We start from the raw sequence: 7,528 nt of genomic DNA on the forward strand, positions 1-7,528 counted from the left end.
GTTTTTTTTTTTAATGTATGTACGACGTAGGTACGTTTTTATTGAATTTAGAAGACGATAAACGTATACGAGTAATATTAATCGTACGTATTTCAAAAATTTCCAAGTATTGATAAAGTGTGTATTTCAAATGTAATTGGAACCAGATTAAAAAAAAATGTATACGAATTAAAAAAAACTTAATTTTCTTCGAAAAATCCTGTGAACCTTTAGATTGGCTACCTTTAATCTCCGTCAATACAAACTTCGTACGTGTTCCCATTTCGTAGGTTAGTGTTATAGCGGAGATATAAGCGAATTGGTTGGGGACTTCGGACATTGGGGCTCGTTTGACCCGACGTCACCGAACTTCTTTCAAACACCCTTTACACAAATTGATTTTAAACGGCGATTTATTTCCGCCTCATATCGCCGATCCGATCTTCCTATGAGTTTTATGGGTGGCTTTATACGGGGTTAAGGAAGCCCAAGTTATAAAACAGTTTATTTCTTTCAGGACGGCAGTTAACCACCTCCAATTATATTCGAACATTAATACTCCACTAGGAAATTTTATTAAACAAAACACGACATTATTTAAACTTGAGGTTTTTTCAATGAATTTTACAGATTCGCAATACTCTGTTACTAAATAGTATATTGTCTGAAACGTTACATCGTTAAACAATAGCTGTAAATTATTATTTGCGTAAAAGGTTAAATAAAGAGTTATTAAACTAAAGGATAACGGTATGCAATTTCACTCGTAATTCTGTAGGTAACGGGTTTTTTAAATAAAAAGTTGTGTTCCGACAGAATTTTACCCTTTTGCGAATTTGTGCAAATTACTTTATGAGCGCGCTTTCAATGGGAAGTTGGCAGTTTTTTTTTTAATGTCGTTTACAACAGCAGCGAGATGGAACTGTTGAAAAGGCAACCTTAACCGGCTACGTTCAGATGGGTCTGTGATTTTATGAGGCCTGAAGCGGAAAGTGTCGAACCAGAAACTGTCGGCTAATAGAAATAAATAGTAACCCTTCGGTGGCGGCACGTTGGCCGCCGAAAGGTTTACTTTTATTACCGACGGCTTTCTCCCAACTAACCCTTCATAATTGCGAGGGTTTTGCAAAAAATCTTTATTTTTGCGCAAAAATACTATTGTTTTTTTTTTAGCGAATAATAGTTTTGACAAATAGACACTATATAAGATAACAATTTATTTTTTACCTCAAGCATAAAAGATTATATTTCGCAATGTATATTGTTTTATCTTTAACGGCGTAGTAAATATTGTCTAACGATACGAGCAGCTTTCTCGTTAGACACCAATTTTCTAATTGACGTCTCAATTGGGTGACAATAAATAGTGTAAATAAATTTATCGTCGCAGCGGGACTCGTACCTGCTCGGTGTGAATTTTTTTCGCTGTATTTCGAGATTGATACATTTGTGACCGCAAAGGATTTTCAGCGGGGGGGCGAAACCGACAGACGAAGTTTTTTCGTTTTCCAGTAACCTGTCGATTGAAACGTCAGGATGATCGTAAGTGTGCACAGTCGAAGCAATAAAGATAATGTAAGTGTCACTTCGATGAGAAACTTTGGGACGGTGTCATCGAAGTTTCAATTCTGCGGTAGCAATACTAGAATGGACGAGTTGACGTAATGGTTGGTATGTTGTGAATATTTTTATTTAGACTTTAAACTAAATGTGTTAACTATAAGGATTTTTTAAAGATTACGCAAGAATGTGTCATATTTTAAAATACGCTTTATTTAAGTAAATTTAAAGTTGTCACTGATTCGAAATTTAGTATATAACAACATACATCGTAGGTATATAATAAATGTTTTTTTAACAATCCTATGAAAATATATTTTTGTAAAGAATAAAATGTTTTTCGTTTTTTTTTAAATTGAGCTTCAATTTTGTATATTTATAAATATAAAAAACAAAATAAAACATATTGCCATCGAGTTTAGAATGATATTGATTTGACCTGTATTTGTTTCTGTCTGTCCGTGCATCCGTGCATTCATGTGAGGATTTGTACAAAATCTTCCATCGTGTACAAAATCAAACTAAATTGTAATCCATGTTAGACGACTTCGTTATAATATTGGAAAGAATTACTAAAACATATTTTATCATAATATAAAAATACAAACAAAATCAAATGTCAACATTTGCATTAGCCTTTCATAAATGGATCAAATATCTCAGTATTCAGTATGTATGTATTATAAGTGTTATAAGTGACCGTAATTACATTTGTAATCTTATTTAAATACATTTACAAATTGATAGTATTTACTACTTATTTTTGCATTTTTTTTTATCCATCTCATGTTCTTTATATAAATGTTGTTGGTAAAATCGCTGTCTTGGCGATTAGATCTTTTGTACACAGTTACAGTCTGTATGTATCCCTCTGCTGGAAAAAGGCCTCCTCTTTTTTTTGGAACTAATTTCACTATGCTGCTCATTTGCGGATTCGTAGATGGAAAAGTTGCAGATTGTCATACATGCAGGTTTCCTCACGATGTTTTCCTTCACCACCGAGGATAAGATGAATTATTAACACAAAATCAACACATGAAAAAATCAGTAGTGTTTATTAAGATTTCATCCCGGATCATTGGTTCACATGTTCTAACCACCGGTTCGCTACGGCAACATTAATTTTCATCATATATTTTTACTGTTTTCTATTTTACTATCATTATTTCTAAAAAGCATCTATACCCACCATTTTATAAATATAAGTCATAATTCATTCCGTCGTCATAAATGCTTAAAAATGATTATATTTTTACGATTATATAATTTATCATAGTAAATATAAAAGGCCCACACGCATACGCAATAACAATCAATATTAATAGCATATTTAATGACATTACTCAAAGGAGGTTATCTTCGATAAAGATCAAATAATGACCGGTACCGATCATTTAGTATCGTTTGTTTTTACGACCAACGGAAGACATAGATCTAGCCCCGCCTCCAGCCCACCTCCGAAATATCTACGAATTATAGTGCATTTAGATTGTAACTATTTAGATGAATGGCGTAAACAAGGGTAATTAAGTGTATCTACATCGTTTTCGAAAATAATCGTCGCCTAATGCACTCTAAAATTAGTGTGACGAAATGACAACGTTATGCAGCGTTTATATGGAGCTGTGAAATATATTTGTTAAAGTATGTCACTATTATTATATCGTATTTAATATATATGTGTATATATAATTTAAATAAACCTAGTTGCAGTTATGATTTTATAGCTACTTATATTTAATAAGTGGTTGGTGCAGTGGTAACTGCAACTAGCTCCTACACTGTCGCTCATGGGCTCAATACTTATTACAAATTTTATATGTTTAGTGTTTTGAGCGCATTCCTTATATTATTTTTCCAGCATCAGTTGACAAGGAATCGTTTAGTTTAGATACCTGTTGTTCAAATGAATATGCCCAACAACAAGAAAAATTGATTGAAATGATGTTTACGAGTCATTTACACCCTTTTACTTAACTACTATTTCTATTTTGAAATATTTCGAAATAATCTATCAACATGTAGCCCTAGCACCGCGTGACGGATAACACACACATGCACACGTGCAGCGGCAGAGCGCACAAGGTAGCGCAGTCGTAAACTTTTATCACCTCTAATAGGCACCCGCGCTGATTTGTGTGACACCAGCATTGGTACCAAACATCATTTGAACAAGGACTTTACGAGATAAATAACTTTATCTAAGCCAATTTTGAATTTTACGTTTGCGTGCGTGCCTTTCCTATATTGTTTTATAAAAATCTCATAAGATATCGATTAGTTCTGCACTCCACTTTATTATTACGATTATTTTTTTCATTCGCAGTGATACGTCATTCGATACAGCGAGAACCACAAAAGCGACGTCATTCGATAAAATAACATCACTGCGAGAATATTCCCAGGAGTAAGGTGGAAGTCATCGTATTTCCGACCGTTTTTGTCACGCGAATAAATTACACATAATATTTATAGTTAAAATATTATTTGTTGAAATTGAGCCAAATTTCCGGCGCTGGCTTTCAACGGAATTTACAAAAAGCGCCATAAATTGGCAAATAATCCCCCGCATAACGCAACCTTTGTTTGGCCACACGTGCTTTTAATATCTGGCTCGCACATCGCGATTACAAAAGCCGGATTTAGTCTTTGTGCGATCTACCTAAAGTAAACACTCGTAAAAACTTCCTTCGGATGCGTTCAAGATACGGAATGTGAAAAATATATGTGTTAATAAATTTTATTGAACGTATCGCGCACAAAGCGTTCTGTTATTCAGTTGTCATCGTTACAATCGCGCGCGTCGAATTTGTCATGAAAGTGTGAGCTTTGTTTGGTGCATCAATACCGTGTGAGAAGGAAGAGCTTCCGGCCCGGTCCGGAGTAACCGGGATCGATGCCCCCGGCGATATCTTGCATCGATATTCAATACTATTTTTTACACTATTCAGAAATTCATCCGCTATTCATTCAGCTCCATAGCTCTCGAATCACAAAGTAAATTCTGACGGTGTTGATTTCACGTCTTTTATCTATGTATAGTGTAAATGTTTATATATACGTAAAAAAAAAAACAATTAAATTTAGTTAGAAGTGATCATTTATAAAATTGTTAACTTTTGGCCGTCTTTCTGAATTCCATGGACCGATTGCCGCGCCTATAAGCCGTCGCTGTTTCAAGCTATCACTTCACAAGCACTTACTAACAAACAATCCGGGCAGGGATTTTGAAAACAAGAAAAAAATTTCAGCCATGTGTCGATGGACATCGACGAGGGCGGCTTGATACGCGTACAAAAAAACCAAAACCGCTCTGGAACAATCGAAGCTAACTTATAAAATATGTATTCCGCTGCTGGCTTTTCAAACTTGCACTCGTATCTACTATTTTGACCGCGATCGGGATTTTTCATGGCGAAAAAAAAAATATATATACGTACATTGTTAGCCATCTATTTGGCAACGGTTCTATCGGACGGGCTTCCTGCGATGTTTTGCTTCGAAACAATAGCTTTTTTCACTTATATCAAGGTTTTTAGTAGTCACATATTTCTATATTATTTAAATAACTCTATATATATTTTTTTGCCGCTTTCATTTATACTATTGTTAAAATATTTCTATTTTACACTGTGACGAGATGAATAAATTGTATACTCAGTGGCATAGATTTTAATTCGTGATCTTCGTTTAAATTTACATAGTCGAACTACTCTCGGCTACCATTAAAATATGAACGAATGAACTCAAAATTTGTCAATTTATTTTTAAAGGCTTTTTTTTAATAAAATTCGATTATAGATAATCATTCATAAAGGTGTCATCAGATTAAATGTATTTTTGCCCTATACTTATGTACAACACTATTTATCTTCATTTCACTTCGTAAAACTGCAAATTCGATCCTGACTATAAAAAATACGAGGTTTGTCTCTCATTTATACTAAATTAAGAAAGTTGAAATGGAAACAAAAATAGATAAAAATAATAGTCTTTTATTCCGATCTCTTCAAAGGTTACAATAAATTTATTGCTGGACTCTTAAACGAAATAAACTAAACGTATTTAAATTAATATCTGTTTGTTAGTCATTTCTAGATCTGTTTGCCGTACGGCAAAGGCCTCCTCCGACAAAATAAGATATACCTTACAAATAGTCCGATGGTCATTTCAATATAACATGACTATTTAAAATTGCAAAGTGAGTTGACAGAAAAAAAATCATAGTATGTATACATAATATGATTTTCATTATGATAATCATAGACGTGATATTTTTTTAAAAATCATTGTTATTGTTTATCTTTCTATAAAATCCAACTCACATATTTTTGTAGCTTCGAATAATGCATACATTTTAAAATGCAAGTTATATCCACTTACACGGGAGCTGACAGCGGACATTCATAAGATGGCAAGATCTTGATGTCTGCATTTCCTAATCTGTTACCGTGAAGTTAAAAAAACTGTAAAAAACTCACCATTATGTCATGGTCATTAATTAGGCAGCAGTCTGACGTTTTACATTAAAGGATGTCAATATTGTTACCAAAAAATTGCAGGTAACAATTTTTAGTAGGTATTGCAATACTTTATAAAATTTAATATTAAAATAGTTTGCGCAATTTTGCAAGGAAATGAGACAATTTTGTTTATGAAAATTTACGAAATTCGTAAAGTAGCGATAACTTGAATAAATAAGTTTTGTTTTATTATTATTGTGAATGTCCTTAGTCAGATGCTTAGATTAACAAAATGTGTCTTTAAAGACGTACGTAATTGAAAATTGTAAAAACGTATAAAATAAAAAATCATCGAAGTGTCAGTGCATATTTTAAAGGTTTTATTAATAACGCGGCCGCCGCCGGCGCGTCGCCGGGTTTCGACTGCCGCATTTATTACCGAGCCGACCAATCCGAACGTCATTTTTAACCGTCATCGCTAATTTGCCATTGTTTTGCCCGCTGACGCCAACTTTTTTGCTGAAAACCATAAAATAGATAAGAGTTTTTGTAACGCGGACACCCTTAATTGATTATAAAGTTTAAGGTGATATGCCATCCGAGAATTTGGATGAAAACAGACGTTGAAAAATTAATGCAGCAATTAATCATTTGTGTGTTAGTTAGAATCGATTTATAGCTTTAAAAACAAAACAGTCAGTTTGATTCGTGAGCCAGCCGGGAGGATGGTACGCTGCGCTGTGATTCTCCCCGAGGTCGTATCGGGTAACGCAGCCAATATGTTAGGCGCTACGGCGTCGTAGGCATCAAGGCAGAGAGCCTGGGTTGCTATAAAGCACGGTGCAATAAAGAGAATGGATGCCGCCCATCGGCAGGCACCGGCCGCCGGTAGGATTACCCGAATCGCCACTATTTATCGCTCGAGCCTTGCGCCCAGGTGCCATCAATCTATTTAATGATCGGGTCAGCACATAGTCTCGGTCTTTTTGCCACTAGCGCCCGCCGGCGCACAAAACGAAGAAGCAAAGGCGTAGACCGGGAGATGGACGTTTGATGAGGCGCTTTTGTGTCGATCGTTGGCGTTAAAAGGGTTTTCGGACGCACTATCACAGTTATGTACATATACAGGTTTTGCATATTTTTTTACATGACGCGAGGCGGCTATAAAATTGACAGTCTGATGAAATATTTAACGTGTAAATTTAGCCGGGAAAAGTATTCTCGTGTTTTTTACTTGTTATTTTTTAAATTTACGAATGCTTTCTAATGACCTCTCTTCAAGTATAAATTAATTATGTATTTAAATTATAACAATATAATAAATAAATCAATCAAAAATATCATAAAATAGCTGTTATTTTTATGTACGTATATAGTACACCGAACAATGACATGTAATTATTAAATTATTTATATTATAATATAGACAGAGTAAATATAAATGTATATAAGTAAAACAGCATAATTATAATAAACAGTGACACGATGTTCTCGTGCAAGATTTTATTTCTCTATACATAATATTG

This window comes from Vanessa tameamea, chromosome 17, assembly GCF_037043105.1.
Source record: "Vanessa tameamea isolate UH-Manoa-2023 chromosome 17, ilVanTame1 primary haplotype, whole genome shotgun sequence".
Lineage (NCBI taxonomy): Eukaryota > Metazoa > Arthropoda > Insecta > Lepidoptera > Nymphalidae > Vanessa > Vanessa tameamea.